Source organism: Schistocerca gregaria, chromosome 5 (assembly GCF_023897955.1).
Source record: "Schistocerca gregaria isolate iqSchGreg1 chromosome 5, iqSchGreg1.2, whole genome shotgun sequence".
Classification (NCBI taxonomy): Eukaryota; Metazoa; Arthropoda; class Insecta; order Orthoptera; family Acrididae; genus Schistocerca; species Schistocerca gregaria.
In genome coordinates, this window is record NC_064924.1 from 555,442,539 (window position 1) to 555,459,567 (window position 17,029).

Genomic DNA, 17,029 nt, shown 5'->3' on the forward strand with positions numbered 1-17,029 from the left:
TATACATATGGCACTGGTATTGTGTGCCCAAGGTATAAGGGCAGTTAATTGACGGAGCTCACATTTGTACTCAGGTGATTCTTGTGCAAAGGCTTCCGGTGTGATTTTGGTCACACGACGGGAATTAACAGACTTTGAACGCGCAATGATAGAGCTAGACGCATGAGACATTGCATTTCCGAAATCGTTAGAAGAATTCAATATTCTGAGATCTACAGGATCAAAAGTGTGCAGACAATACCAATTTTCAGGCATTACCTCCCACCATGGACAACGCAATGGCCGACGGTCTTCACTAAAGAACCGAGAGCAGCACCGTTTGCGTATAGTTGTCTGTGACAGTAAAAAGCAACACTGCGTGAAATGACCACAGAAATCAATGTGGGACGTACGACGAACTTATCCGTTAGAAAAGTGGGGTGAAATTTGGCGTTCATGGGCTATGCCGGCAGACGATCGACGCGAGTACCTTCGCTACCAGCACGACATCGATTGAATGGGCTTTCCTGGGCTCGTGGCATGTTGTTTGACGCTATACGAATGGAAAGTCGTGGCCTGGTCACATGAGTCCCGATTTCAGTTGGTAACATCTGATCGTAGGTTCTGAGTGTGGCGCAGACCTCACGAAGCCATGACTCAACTTGTCAAAAAGGCGCTATCCTAGCTGGTGGAGACTCCAAAAAATGGTGTGGGCTGTCTTTATATGGAATTGACTCTGGTCCCACTGGACCGATCATTGACTGGAAATGGCTATCTTCGGCTCCTTGGAGACCATTTGCACACATTCATGGACTTCGTGTTCCCAATCAACGATGGAATTTTTATGGATGATAATACGTCACCGGGCCACAGTAATCGCGATTGGTTTGAAAAACATTCTGGACAGTTCGAGTGAATGATTTGGCCACCCAGGTCGCCCGACTTGAATCCCATCGAACATTTATGGGACATAATCGAGAGATCAGTTCGTGCACAAAATCCTGCAGTGCCAACACTTTTGGAATTATGGACGGCTGTAGAGACAGCATGGGTCAATATTTCTGCAGAGGACTCCCAACAACTTGATGAGTCCATGCCAAATTGAGTTGCTGCACTAGGCCGGGCAAAAGGAAGTCCCGCACGACATTAGGAAGTATCCCATGAATTATGTCACCTTAGTATATTTACAAACATTATGAAGTGAAAATTAAAAGTAGAGGTAGTTTACGTAACTGTTGTTTACATTTTACTGGTACAACATAAACATGTTTGAAAATGTTTTAAAGAAATTGATTTGTGTTCGGCTTTTTCATTCAGTAGTAGTTTTCCAATCTGCTTGTTGTATAAGAAAACGTCAACGGCTCCATACAGATCTATCTTTGGTACCGAGCGATGTGGCGCTGTGGTTAGCTCACTGGGCACTGATATCTATTGTTACTACTGATCCGTCAGGATTTGTTGTATGGGTAAACGACGATGTGTACTGTAAATTGGACACTGAAGTTACTTTCAGTTTCGTCTCCATCCGACACGATTACCCATAAACCGTTTGATAATGAGACTGAATATCTCGAAACCGAACACGTGAATGAATAAACTAACAATGTCTTAAATGTGGATATGGAGGGTTATTTATTGCTTTTCTTAGATTTTCAGTAACAAAATGGTTCAAATGGTTCTGAGCACTATGCGACTTAATATGTTAGGTCATCAGTCCCCTAGAACTTAGAACTACTTAAACCTAACTAACCTAAAGACATCACACACATCCATGCCCGAGGCAGGATTCGAACCTGCGACCGTAGCAGCCCCTCGCTGCAGCGCCTAGAACCGCACGGCCACCGCGGCCGGAAGAATTTCAGTAAGAGAAAAAACTGGTAAATTACATGAAGTTCCGCTTTGGTGACCCAGACTTTCGTTATCATGATCTTATACGAATGACTTTCAATAAGCAGTAAAACACATTTTATTTCTCGGTCATTTTCAACTTTAAAAATGCGAAATTTGTTGTTGGACATAGTGGAATGTTCCTGCTTCAGTCCCTGTAGTTTCATGAATTTCCACTGGTGGCGGCGCTATACCTGGCCTTCAAAATGGAGTCTGCAACGAAGGTGTGTTCCAGGCTGAGAGTTGCACTGAGTTTCTTTTGACGGAAAACAAGAGTATCGCAGATATTCATAGGCATTTGCGGAATGTCTTTGGAGATCTGGCATTGAACAAAGGCACAGTGAGTCGTTGGGCGAGACGTCTGTCATCATTGCAACAACAAGGTCGCGATAACCTGTCGTGATCCCCCACCCCCCGCCGGCCGGCCGCACACAGCTGTGTGACTCCTGCAATGTTGGAACGTGCGGGCACTAACATTAGAGGCGATAGAATGAACATCTTCTCCGTTACAACTCAAGGCCTCACACAAGTCTGCGCACCCGAGAGCAGCTCACAAAACATCCATTGGACTGTTCTTCCTTGTCCATCCTACAGCACACATCTCACACCTTCCGACTCCCTTCTGTTTGGCCCAACAAAGGATGCATTCCGTGGAAAGCAGTACGTAGTTGATTGGGGGAGGGGGGGGGGGGCAGCAGTACGCTGGCTTCGACGTCGACCAGTCGAGCGGTACCATGCCGACATACAGACCCTCCCAGTAAGGTGATTATACTGAAAACAGGATTTCGTTGCTAAAAGGGTGGGGAATAATATGGTTTATTGGAGTCCTAAATAGAACCAACTTAACTTTCAGAAAAAAATGTGTCGCATACTTATTGAACACACCTTGTAATTCCAGTACCAGAATAGAAAGGGACACAGAAGAGTTGCGAGCACCTGGATGAAAAGAAGTAAGGAAAAAATCTACACCAAATCTGTGAAAACTATCTGATCTTCTCAGAAGAAGGAGAATTTCGTTTTATGGCCACTTGGTTCGGACGTACCCGGAGAAATCCACTAAAAGTATTTGACAGTTTCGACAAAAATCCCAAAGCGCATATCATTTGGTTTAGGGAACTCAAAATGGACGTAGCACAAATTAACATTAAGAAAGCAGATTTCTAGACAAAGCAAGTTTTCAGGACGTGATTGGGAAGTTCGAAGGTTTTCAGGAAAAGGTCAGAAAGTGCATCACTCTGTGGACAAATGAAAGAAGGGAAAAAATCCGTGGCAGAATGAAGAAGCACGGGAAAGAAGAAAAAAATCGTGAGGCAGCTACCTCATGTGGCCCATAGGTGGCCGTAATCGAAGAATATTTTTCTAATCCAGTCTTAACCCGATTATATCAAAAGTAATTTACGCATCACGCAGGAAGATGTATATCTAAACAGGAGATCTTCAAATTTATTTTGCAAGAAATGTACCTGCCAGGCCTATATTGGAAAATGAGTTGTAGCTGATTGAGTAGAGACAGTAACATGAGCAATTACACTTTAATAAAAATTAGAATCTTTAATTGGACGGATGAAGAGGTAGAAGATAGGTGTTTCCCGTCATTTCACAGATAATATATGTCACTGTTTGTAAATGGAGACAAATAACTTCACCAAGTTATAGTGTATCTGAATTATAAAATTTATGTGAGTGATTGTAAGTAATGATTTCTCTGAGTAGGCTTACTTCGTGTCAGCAATATTCATCCTGAGTTGTTACACAAATGTGTAGCCACTTAAAACCTTAATTTAATAAACTTTAGTACTGAAATAATATTTGAAATTTGCTCGAATATGTTGTGTCTATGTTTCAGGTCAATAACAGAGGGTTTCAGACATTTCTTCTTACCTACTGACGATGTGCGATATCTTTCAGGGACAACGATACCAACTGACTCAACATAACTTTATGAAACTGTTGTTGATTTATTTACATAAAGAAGCAAGCTTTTGTTACTGCTGCATGTTTTTGTTGTATTATAATAAAGTCATTTTTATTTAAGAAAGCATTCCTTCCTTGCCTTGCCACAGAATGTGACTATATGAAGCCCAGATATGTCACATTCTGGTTTATTACGTCAACGCCAATCACCGATACTGAATTACTTAGCTGGTCAAGCTTCCACGCCGACGTAATAAATGATAGATGGGGACATTTCCTCATGCAATAAAGGAAAACTTTCTTGTCCTTATGAAACAGAGTTATGTTTCAGCATTACTGAGCTTTCCTCGGAGAGTTTTAGTCTGAAAAACCAATTACCCACATAAATTTTCACGGTGTAATTAAACGCAACGGTTGCTCTTAATTAAGTATGATGGGGATAGTCACGTTCGCTTCTTGTTTTGAGCGAAGCACAACTTGAATGCTGTTTCGGTATGCAGTGTGGAGTACATTAAAACTAAGTCTGTCTTCATCTAGAAGGTTGGTTTGAAGTCTACAGTGCTTCACTAGTCAGGACTTAGTGGAAGTGGTATGCCCTTGACTTCTTCTGATCTAAGTCCATCCACACAAGGAACCCAAACTACAGCGAAACTGAACAGGTTCATAAATACAAAACATTGCGCTTCCAGAAAATTTCTAATCCGACTGAGAGTGATGCCCGCACCTTTTGGAATGGACGTATGACAGTAAGCCGCAACGGCTACGGTAAGGGACGAAAAAACTAAGAGCTCGTACATTACATACAATAATCGCTAGAAACTGTTTATTTTTTCATCTTATTTTACTTAGAATTTCGTTACTAACCTTTGCAACATTCGCTGAATATCGGACCAGCTCTGTGATAGTACTGAGGACTTTTTAACATCCGGATCTCAATATTGTCTCATCCAGACGAAGTCGTCAGGCGTAAGAATAACTTGTGGAGCATTGCCTGGCGGGAGTGTTGTCGGCCCGTCCCTCTTCAAAATGTACGTACACTGCGCCTTTGAGGTAAGTCTCTAACTGAAACTGCACTTACAACAATCACAACAACAATGTCCGTTATTCAAAATTGTTTCATCTTGCAATACTGGTAAGTGTTAGAAGTACACTTCACAGATCTGCAAAAATTTATACTGATGGTCACACTTTCATTGGATTATGAACGGAAGAGTATGTGTTATACTGCGTAACATTTGAAGGTACTGTTTTATCTCAAGGGCGTGCCAGAGGGGAGAGCGAGAGAGTACCAGTGTCGCTGCGATGAGGGATGACGTAGAGGGAGAACGTTTATCTGTCTCCGGTTCGGAGCTGCCAACAGACGAGTTCACGCCCATCGTACCAAACAGATGCAGTGATATAAATTGGACGCGGAAGAAACATACACACATCAAGAAAAGTTTTCCATCACCTTGGTTCCAAGAGTGCCGGAACCTGTACAGAAAATTGGAGTAGAGACCAACAGAAACATCATTTCCCACCCTTTTTATTGGTCATGAAAACCACATATTGCATGTTTTACCACCATATAGTGAGACTTTCTAATACACAGTATCACGACCTCTTGCATTGATACATGTCTGTAATCGACGTGGCATAATATTCACAAGTTCATAAAGCCACTGTTGGTCCAGACTGTCCCACTCCTCAACAGTGATTCGGAGCAGATCCCTCAGATTGGTTGGTGGGTCGCGTAGTCTATAAACAGACCTTTTCAATCCATCTCAGGCATGTTCGATAGGGTTCATGTCTGGAGAACATGCTGGCCACTCTAGTCGAGCGATGTTGTTATCCTGAAAGAAGTCATTCACAAGATGTGCACAATGGGGGCGCGAATTATCGTCCATGAAGACGAATGCCTCGCCAATGTACTGCCGATATGGTTGCACTATCGGTCGGAGGATGGCATCCACGTATCGTACAGCCGTTACGGCACCTTCCATGACCAGCAGCGGCGTGCTTCGGCCCCACATAATGCCAGCCCAAAACAGCAGGGAACATCCACCTTGCTGTAGTCGCTGGACAGCGTGTCTAAGGCGTTCATCTTCACCGGGTTGCCTCCGAACACGTCTCCAACGATTGTCTGGTTGAAGGCAAATGCGACACTCATCGGCGAAAAGAATGTGATGCTAACTCTGAGCGGTCCATTCGCCATGTTGTTGGGCCCATGTGTACCGCGCTGCATGGGGTCGTGGTTGCAAAGATAGACCTCGTCCTGGACGTCGGGAGTGAAGTTGCGCATCATACAGCCTACTGCGCACAGTTTGAGTCGTAACACGACGTCCCGTGGCTGCACGAAAAGCATTAATCAACAAGGTGGCGTTGCTATCAGGGTTCCTCCGAGCCATAATCCGTAGGTAGTCGTCATCCACTGCAATAGTAGCCCTTGGGCCCCCTCAGCGAGGCATGTCATCGACAGTTCCTGTGTCTCTGTATCTCCTCCATGTCCGAACAACATCATCTTGGTTCACTCCGAGACTCCTGGACACTTCCCTTGTTGAGAGCCCTTCCTGGCACAAAGTAAAAATGCGGACGCGATCGGAATGTGGTATTGACCATATAGGCACGGTTGAACTACAGACAACACTAGCCGTATACCTCCTTCCTGGTGGAATGACTAACTCATCAGCTGTCGGACCCCTTCCGTCTAATAGACGTTGCTCATGCATGGTTGTTTATACCTTTGGGTTAGTTTAGTGACATCTCTGAACAGTCAAAGGGACTGTGTGTGTGTGATACAGTATCTACAATCAACGTCTATCTTCAGGAGTTCTAGGAGCTAGGGAGATGCAAAACTTTTTTTGATGTGTGTAGATGCGTGATTCGGCATTATGCAGGGAGACGCTCATCTTCAAATGCGTTACTCACACGTATAAAGGAAAATGGAACCGTTTTAAAGGTGTTGTAGCACTAAACTATTAGTAGCGGAAAACGGCATGTCGAAAACGTATTGAGCATTTTAGGTCTTGTCAGATAGTTTTATATAAATACAATTTTATCATTAGCTATTAATCGCTCATTTCGTTACAATTTAAATTATCAACGCTAGGCAATACACCACGACACAGCATCACTTCCCTCGCATCTCGAGTGCCACAACAGTAAGATTTTGATGATGGCGCCAACAGGAATACAGGTTTATCGATACGAAATGTTCCGACTTGTTCTGACATACTACGAGAAGAACAAACAAAAATGTGCGTGCAACATTTCCCTCGGGCACTTTCCTTTCTCGGTGTCAAGGAAACACATTTCCTCTTACGACTGACATCTTAACATAGACATGGGAAGAAAATGATTTAGGCCTATTGTGTCTTATTTCACACATAATTCTATGACTCATAGCCCTCCAATAATTGTCATAACTTTTCAGTTCTACAATAATATTTACTTCAACCAAATTACGCAAATCTTACATGATCTTCAGTTTGGTCATAATTCACCTGAGGAAAGAGAGCATCTATTATGCCTGTCCAAGCTGTTGCAAACATCTCCAGTGAAGCCAGGAAAATTATTTGTATCTCTTATAAATTCCTAAATAAAAGATATTAAACAAAAAACTCCTCAACAAATGAAGTCATTCTCCAAAATGGCCAATACACTTATTTGCATGGAAATTAGGGCTCTACTCATTACAGAGATGGCCAGTTTGAAACGTGGCGCTTATTTGTAGCAAATATTGTGGAAATAATTAAGTGTGTCGGAATACATCGCAATGAATAGAAGAAAAGTGGCGACTGCTGATAGATCGATCAGGCTGCGAGAAGTCTGAAACTAGAAGACCGCTCACACAAAGTGCTTTGAACGGGGCGACATCGGACGAGCGAACTGTGTCGCAACTACTCGTGCAGTTAAGGGCCATAAGCACAAAAAGTCCATAAGCTTTATAACACGAATATTTTATTGTAGACATACACGATTTGCACACACATTTGGTAATAAAACACAAATAAATCAAAGTGATGGATTAGTTTGCATATTTTTGCAAAGATTTTCAGTTTCTGATTGAATAGAAGAAAGTGCACAACGTAAATCACTAGCAATATTGAGTTTGCTTCTGTATTTCGTTTTCGTAGCCGCAACTGCTGAAAACGCCCTTTCCCACAAGTAAGTGCTAGAAAATAGTAAGTACAGTTGTAGTACTTGCTTTGCTATCGTGGGATAAACTTTCAGATACTTCACCCAATTATCTAATATATTTGAATGCAGAAACGTTTTTAATTTCCAAAGCTTGTTCGGAGAGTTTCCGACAGCATATCTATGTCAATGTGAAAAGCATCTGTTGCCAATTTGTAAATATTATTATCACACGAGTTGGGGAAATTTGAATTCTTCATTTGGATACGCCAAATTATTTGATAGTTTATTCGTAGTATCAGTTTTCTTAAAGACCTCCTTAACCATTTCACATCGTCTGGCTTCAACTGTGTAAATTAGCTTTTCCTGTGTCTTTGCTGCAGCGGAAGTATTCAAGGATTCAAAATAATTGGGGAACACAGGCTACAATTTTATGTTGCCAAAGTTTCAAGTTACCTGTAAACACTGTGATGGCAACCTGATGATAAAAATAATTGAACTCTTGGCTTTCGTAATTCCACACGCTGTTCAGTTTGGTTTTAAATTTCCAAAAACTGAATCACTTCATCTCTTAAGTTCAGATAATCTAGCTAACATACTTCCTTTTGAGAGCCAGCGCACTTCCGTATGAAATAGCAATTTTTTTTGTTCTGATCCCTAATCTTGAGAGAGGGCCGTAAAAAGACGAGTATTTAACTCACTCAATTTAACATGATTCACAATTTTGATGCATAATTTTAAGACGTCGATGAGTTGGTCTGGAAGGGCCATAGTGTCAAGGTTTGACGGTGTATAACGCAGTGAACTGACATAACATTGGCATTCTTTTCTCTCACCATGTGGACAAATCCTGTCGGCCGCTGTGGCCGAGTGGTTCTAGGCGCTTCAGTCCGGAACCGCTCTGCTTCTACTGTCGCAGGTTCGAAGCCTGCCTCGGGCATGGATGTGGGTGATGTTCTGAGGTTAGTTAGGTTTACGTAGTTCTAAGTCTAGGAGACTCATGACCTCAGATTTAAGTCCCATAGTGCTTACAGCCATTTGAACCATTTGACAAATCCAGAGCGAGATCCAAGCATTGACAGCTTACGCCCATCAGCTTTTGCCACAACAGCTCAAGCTTGCAAAAGAATTCAGATATCGCTGTCGTTAAATGAATGTTTTAGAAGGAACCGTATGTAGAATATAGAATCTCGTTTTTCATTGTCTGGTTTTGAATGTATGGAACGAAAACCAACAGTTGACAACAATTTGCAACATCTCTAGTCTCTTCTAGCTGTATTACGAAAAATTCTGTTTATTTAACGGTCTGCACTAACTGATTTTTTATGTAATCGCCCATATCATCAAATCGACGTTTTACGGCGTTGTTAGAAAGCGGTATTTGTGAAAGTTTTTGTTAACTTTCTGGTCCAAGAACAATTTCAGCTGCTTTCAACAAACAGGGTGTCTCCGACAATATGACTTTCCTTAGCCTTTGCGAGGAGCAGTGATAAGTCATAGAAATATAATGGATTTTTCAGAAAACTGAGCAATGGATTAAGTTCAGTTCAAACGCAAACGTTTCAAACTGTCACACTTTGCAGCAAAACCTCCATGGGCTTACCTTTTATAGCGGTATGGTTAGTCCACAAATACCGTTCGAGACAAGTCTCGTGGCATCATTGCTCAATACTACATAACAAATAATACATTGTGGGTAGTCGACACCATTGTTTTGTACAGCATCAAAACCGTATTTAACGTAATCAACGCTGTATTTGCATTCGTTGGACACAGTCAAGACGAAGTAAAGAGAAAAATAGTTTTACGAGTGGACAGTTCACTTTCACATCAATAGCATAACAGGAATAAACTGCTTGTTTGATCGATACTGACTGAAAAACTCAGTCCAATTAAGGCTCGAGCACCAACGCTGCTTAGTAATAAAGCCACTACTAGCAACAATTACAACACTGAAGCGCCAAAGAAACTGGTATAGGTATGCGTACTCAAATACAGAGATATGTAAACGGGCAGAATACGACGCTGCGGTCGGCAACGCCTATATACGACAACAAGTGTCTGGCGCAGTTGTTATCTCAACTAACTGCTGCTAAAATGGCTGATTATCAATATTTAAGTGAGTTTGAACGTGGTGTTATATTCGGCCCCCGAAAGATGGGACACAGCATCTCCGACGTAGGGATGAAGTGGGGACTTTCCCGTACGACAATTTCACGAGTGTACCGTGAATATCAGGAATCCGATAAAACATGAAATCTCCAACATCACTGCCGCCGGAAAAATATCCTCCAAGACCAGGTCCAACAACGACTGAAGAGAATCGTTCAACGTGACAGAAGCGCAGCCCTTCCGCAAATTGCTGCAGATTTCAGTTCTGGGCCATCAACAAGTGTCAGCGTGCGAACTGTTCAACGAAACATCATCGATATGGGCTTTCGGAGCCGAAGGTCCACTCGTGCACCCTTAATGACTCCAAGACACAAAGCATTACGCCTCGCCTGGGCCCATCAACACCGGCATTGGACTGTTGATGACTGGAAACACGCTGCCTGGTCGGATGAGTCTCGTTTCAAATCGTATCGAGCGGATGGACGTTTACGGATATAGAGACAATTTGCATGTCAATAGGGGACTGTTCAAGCTGTATGAGGCTCTGTAGCGGTGCGGCGCGGGTGTATTTGGAGTGATATGGGACTCATCTACATCTACATCCATACTCCGTGTGTGGCGGAGGGTACGTCTAGATACGACTCTGACAGGTGAGACGTATGTAAGCATCTTGTCTGATCACCTGCATCCATTCATGTCCATTGTGCATTGCGACGGACTTGAGCAATTCCAGCAGGGCAATGCGACACTCCACACGTGCCGAATTGGTACAGAGTGGCTCCAGAAACACTAGTCTGAGTTTAAACACTACCGTTGGCCACCAAACGCCCCAGACATGAATATTATTGAGAATATTTGGGATACCTTGCAACGTGCTGTTCTAAGAGATCTACCCTTTCGTACTCTTGCGGCTTTATGAACAGCCCTGGAGGATTCATGGTGTCGAGTTCTTGCCACGTCGTGTTGCGCACTTCTGCGTGCTCGCGGGGACCCTAAACGATATTAGGAATATGTACCGGTTTCTTTGGCTCTTCAGTGTATGTCATTGAAGTTGTGAGGAATTCTATGTAGAAGGCACTTTGCACGAAGTATTTGGAATCGGGCCGACGTGCGCCGGTCGGTCAAGTTTTCGCACGTCTACTGTACTCTACACTACGAATTCCAGTGGTCGGATTGGCTACGGTCAGTTACCCCCACTGATGATCTAAGACAAAAATGAATCTCAGAGTAGACAGTAAATACTGTGTTTACAGTGGACAGTTCCTCATAAGTACTAATACATTTGTCTTGATTAAATGGTACGTACGTCGTACGTCCACATGCCCCCAGCGAGGGGGAGGGGGGGGAGAGCTCAGTTTGAAAACCAATGGGTTTCCTGCGGGTGTGTCCCGGGGTGCAAAGGCGTTACTATGGTTGAGTAACGTATTAGCTGAATTGAAGTCGCTTTCTGCCCACCTCGGCAGCTGCGAAGTTAACGCAGCAGACTACTAACGGAAGGGGCTCGGGTTCGATTCGAGGCCAGGGAGAACATTTTCTCGGCTGGGGGTGGGTATTGTGTTGTCCTTACGATTGTGTCATCAGAACTAACAGTCCGCTATTGAGGAGGCTGCATAGGCTCATCCTGAACGCCAACAGGTGAAAAAATGTCGCTTTCTGTTCATCGTTCTGAGGTCTAGTGTTACAAATGTTTTGACGAGATTCTGGCTTGCATTGCGCAGCTTGGCATAAGAGTATCAGTAGCCTTTCACATCACTAACGCGAATTTATTTACGTTCAACTTAACGTTCGATGTTTGGTGAAATGGTCAGTTTTTGAGGCATGGTACAGAAGCTGGTTTAAATTAGTCCATGTAGGGGCCATTTAATTCATCACGAACTCGTCTGTTACAATGTTTCAGCGTTTCCGAAAGCATATGGAATCTCTGTTGTTTAGTTTTCTCTTTTGTGGTGATCTATTATATCACGTGTTTCACATACAAACAATTATAGGCATTATTGTAGCAATGAATATTAGAAGGGGTGCCTTGTCTATCTCATTAATATGGGAATTTAAGAAAGGTCTTTCAATAGACTAGCCGAATACGCAAAGCTTTTTCCATTTAGTATTTTCGTCATATGGGTCTTTAAAAACTCGGAAACCTTAACACTCATTATCACATGTTCAAAATAAGGCTTGCCGCTTTCACTGCATCGAGTGGGATTTTATTAATGACTCGCAGTGAGCCGTGACCTCTCCCTTGCTCTATTAGCGGTAATGCAACTGCAATGGCCGCAAAGGATCTACGTGAGCCAACTTAGTCGTAACATGAAACGACGCGAAATCCGCCCAACCTTACTGAGACCTCCCACATAAAGCATTAATTAATTAATTAATTAATTATCTTACTAATCAGAATGATTTTATAGGGCGCTTGCAATCTATTCTCATGTGAGAGAGTCAATTTCTATTAATTTAAAAAGGGTAAACTGACATTAATATTGCGTCTTTATAAACAAAAGATGAGAACCTGTATCTTTTACAAGTGGTTATTCTTACTCGCACTAATAGCTTTAAGTACGACCTTATGGGAGATATGGGGGTGAAGCGAGGGAGATGGTCCAGCAACCTCCCCTTTTCCACAGCAACGAGGATACAAGGGACGGCCGGCAAGGAAACGAGGCGTCTGATTGTCGTGACTGCAGTTACGTTACTTCTTAAGACGTTACCAGCCAGCAACCGCCACTACTGTAAGCTAAACAGAACGTGTGCAGAGTGTTCGGGTAAGAAGATGCCAAAGTGGCCTCCGGCCTGGGAATCAAGTAACATTTATCAATGTCCATGAAAATAACTTTCGACTGAGCAAAGACGATGAAATTACTGCGGATATGAACCCTTTCTATGGAATCCCGCAAAAGAACGAAAACTACGAAAGCGTTCTAAATGAAGGATTTCCTAACTGACTGCTGATATCTACATCTACATAGATGCTCTACAAGCCACCGTGCGGTGCTTGGCTGAGGGTACCCTGTACCACTAGTTGTCATTTCCCCTCCTGTTCCATCGTAACCAACGGAGTTGGAGTTCACTAAGAACACACACGCTTACCGACATGGTACCTCGACGTCGCGTCTCCAGCCACGAGCAGCAACAGACTAGCACTGAACGACGATTCGTTGCCTCCAAAGGAGAGCTAGGGGCGTCAGCTCTAGCGAACATTGTCACGCTCGGGCGCCCCTACACCGGCGAATCAGAGGGCCAGAGTTCCCAGGGAGGCTACTTTGCGGCGTTAAAAGAGAGTGGAAATGTAATTTCATAGTTGGTACGACAGCTTGAGAAACTAAGGAGATGGACAACTTTGGCCACCACCTAGCATTCAAACTTGTCGCACGGGCTCCCCCCTAGAGGCCTAGAGCGACCATCAAGACGGGAGAGGTGGAGCCATCACGTCTACAGGGAAGCTGCTGAATTTACTGCAGTAATAAAGAAAAATACCCTGCAGCCATCCTCTCTCATTAATCAGCGTGATATCAACATAAAAACTTATCTGGCCGTATAGGCATTCAACTGCAATTAGATTGTTGGAAAGTAGTTTAGTTACAAGAAGAATAGAATATGAAAGGCGTGCATAGTAAATGAGAATAAAGTGCGTGTCTTTCAGTACGCTTTGAATGAAATGATGACCACTAGTTCACAAACCCCTGTCCCATAGTCTAAGCCTTTTACAACCAGTATCAAGTTGCCGCACGTTACAGACTTTCTGCCTTCAGCAGAGATACCAGGCGTAGTCTGGCATTAATTTATAATCAGTATACACGTTTCACAACGGTGAAATCAGCACTGCTCTTCGGCCATTTCTTTGCATGCTTTTCAGGTCAAAAGGTAGGTATCCATATGGAGATCCTGAGAAATTTGACGGGTACATCATCTTATGTATGACGTGATAGCTACGTGTTTTTAAATTTCACATCTCTGAATAGGAAAGGTTAGATTTACAGATTGAGCCATGCACTTTTACTGTACTAACTTGCCTACGAGATTCGTTACTTACACTTTCTTGAAAGCAGGATATGGATTATCACAAGTAAGTACGATCAAAAAAAAGTTCAAATATTAATTTGTGCCCGCAATTTATCTCGTTGCGCAAAGTAATTTATACGAACCCTTCCCTGTAAAACTGTACTCCGACAGTGTCATGATATTATTTCTTGGGTCTAAATGTTATGTAGAAGAGGGAATTTATTCATTATATGTTAATGTTTGCGCGTATTCCGAAATTTTAGCAAGAAGGAGGTATCTTATAAGTTTATTTGTGTCAACTTTCAGTATTAAGTTGCCTATATTAGTGCAAACGAAACAGGACTGACTATCACGAAAGGCAACTACAGATATGATGGAAATAGGATACACGTGTAATTCTGCGGAAAACCAGGCAGAAGAGAATGTGGCCATTTTTTACCCTAGCAGAAGTCAACAACAAATATACAGTCTCCTGATCATTGGGGACTGAACCTAATAGTAAAATGGAGTCGGCATTCCATAGGACAAAAAAGTAATAAAAATACGGGCCCTGAAAAAGAAGAACTAAATCGTTATCAGATGGTGAGGTCTGAAACACTATATGCGGCAGAAACAGTTTAACTGACAAGATTTGGAGATCTCAAAGAACTGAAAACATTTTAAAGGAGAATTCGCGAGTGTTGGTTTGTGTATGACCGGGGAGTGGGGGGGGGGGGTTTAACAACATCGGTTAGTGGAGCTGCCGCAACGTTCAAAAGGATTATAGAAATAAACTTAAGCAAATAGGTAGTAAGAATGACTTAAATTATTATAGACGAAAGTTGCAACATTAACGCTGTCCTTTAACATTTAACCATGACGGAACTATTATTGCGGTTTATTTTCAGATACAGCCACTGATATCCCCATGCTGGGGTTTTTATCCGGTAAGTAAGTATTAATCTGAATGTTTGAGGATATCGGTGTGTCGAGAAACATGATCAATTTAGTAGATGACTGATGTTTCGACATTACAACATCCGGTGTCTTCTATCCCTTGATACTTGATTCCAGGTAAGCCGTCTCCGTGTTCTACAGGACAGGTGTGACTACGTGGGCTGCAATACGACCTCATAGATCTGTCTGCCGCAGAAAATCCGACTTTTTATTTCTAAAACTCCATCGCTGGCCTTCACAATTTGTTTTAGTTGCTGACGTTTCGAAGAGCTTCCGCCTCTTAGAAAGAAACTGGCGCCGCGGCACTTTGGAGCGGATGCGGAGAGCTCCACTCGGCCTGATTTGTTTCTCTATTGTGTACACGTATTTCCGCGATGGCTGTTGCGGCCGCTGACGAGAAGGCCTGCCCTCCCGCCTCGTCCCAGAATGCAAATAGAGGCGGCGGAGAGGGAGCGACTTCTGACAAATGCCGGCGCCCGGCGGGCCGCTTTGTACATGATATATGCGGCCGATTACGCTTCCAAACAGCGGGGGCCGGCCGCAGATGAGCCGAATTCATCACGGGGGCAGGGGGCGAGGGGCCGAGGCGCGCCGCGCGACTCTGCAGTCTCCAGTCGCACTTCCGCACCGCGAGATCCGAAAGCAGAGAGAAAGACTGAGAGACAGGTAGCTCAAAAGAAGTTACAGGAGGGCGACGTGTGTCCCTCAGAGACGCGGAGGAGTTTTGTTTTAATAATGCGATGTTCAGCAATGATACAGTCAAGAAATTCTGACCATGCATCGTGTATACTCAGAACAAATATGGCGGTGAGAGCTGTAAAATTTGCAGTTTATCTGCCACGTCTCGAAAACTTGTCATCAAAACATATAGCTCTCTGTCAACGTTTCGAAATAAATAACTTGGCTTTAGTGGCAGCGTGTCTAAGGCAATATTCTCAAACTTCTGCATAAAGTGGTTTGCAACACCTGGAGCTAACGGACTACCCACTGGTCGTAATACTGGTCGTTGGACAAAAAATAAGAAGAAGTAAGAGTGCGCCCAGATAACTCCACCACTTCACTCACTAAAAACTGGGATAGTAGGTCCAAAAGGTTGCGGACAGGCACATTCGTAAACAGACACAGCGCCATTAAAGCCTGGTTGTTTATTTCGGTATGTTGACGACATATTCGTGATTTGACAACACGGACGTGAGAAACTCGACGAGTTCTTGAAACACCTCAACGGCTTTAACAATAACATTCAGTTAACCAGTACACCGTGGAGGTAAGAAAACAAGACGAATTGCCCTTCCTCGACGTGCTTGTCCGCCGCAGACTAAATGGATGCTTTGGCCACAGCGTCTATAGAAAACCCACCCACACCGGTCTGTACTAGCACGCCATCAGCCTGCCCGAACACCTGGGATCTACGAGATACCTTGCGAGTGTGGCCAGTCTTACATCGGACAAACAGTACGCGCTGTGGAACAACGCAGGATGGAGCATGAGAGGTTTTATCCCCTTCGCTACCTCCAGAAATCTGCTTTAGCTGAGCATGCTTTAGAAAACGTACACCGAATAGAATTTCACAAAACATCCATCGTGGCTCGCACTAACGACTTCCGGGATTGCGCAATTAAAAGAGCCACTGACATAAAAATCCTCGATAACATCCTAAATACAGACGGTGGCCTCCAGCTCAACACGGCGTGGGATCCAGCGATCGCTTAGTTGAAGCGGGAGCATCAAGCGCTGATATGGCGGTACGGTGGGCACCAGTGACGTCACAGCTGGCAGCTAGTGTACATAAGAGGCGTACCAGGACCCCACTGCTAGTCAAATACCACTTGACAATGGCCAAGGAGTGCTTGGCCGAAAGTTCGTGTAATTTTAATCACTAGACGCGCCTGGAAACCCGGGAACGCCGCGACACACTTCATTCTTACATAACATGCGATACAAGTCTACAGCGCTGTTCCCCCTTACTATTCCTCCATGGTACTGCCAAGGCGAATAGAATATGTTGACGCTGAAGAAGGACGCGTGACAAACCACGGTATGTGTTGTACAAGCCGTTAGCGGAGCGGGAGTACGTCTGAAATGGGAA

At 43.6% G+C, this 17,029-nt stretch overlaps 2 protein-coding genes across 2 annotated transcripts in view; one reads left to right on the forward strand and one right to left on the reverse strand.

The window, feature by feature from the left end:
* The window catches only part of LOC126272706 (probable salivary secreted peptide), a 31,440-nt gene extending 27,536 nt beyond the window's left edge, over nucleotides 1–3,904 (forward strand). Inside the window, exon 3 of the mRNA XM_049975742.1 lies at nucleotides 3,713–3,904. The gene's annotated coding sequence lies outside the window, so the exon portion shown is untranslated. The remainder of the gene's footprint in view (nucleotides 1–3,712) is intronic.
* Nucleotides 1–17,029, reverse strand: part of LOC126272703 (protein Wnt-5b-like) — a 542,678-nt gene that overhangs the window by 366,023 nt on the left and 159,626 nt on the right. The window lies entirely within an intron of this gene.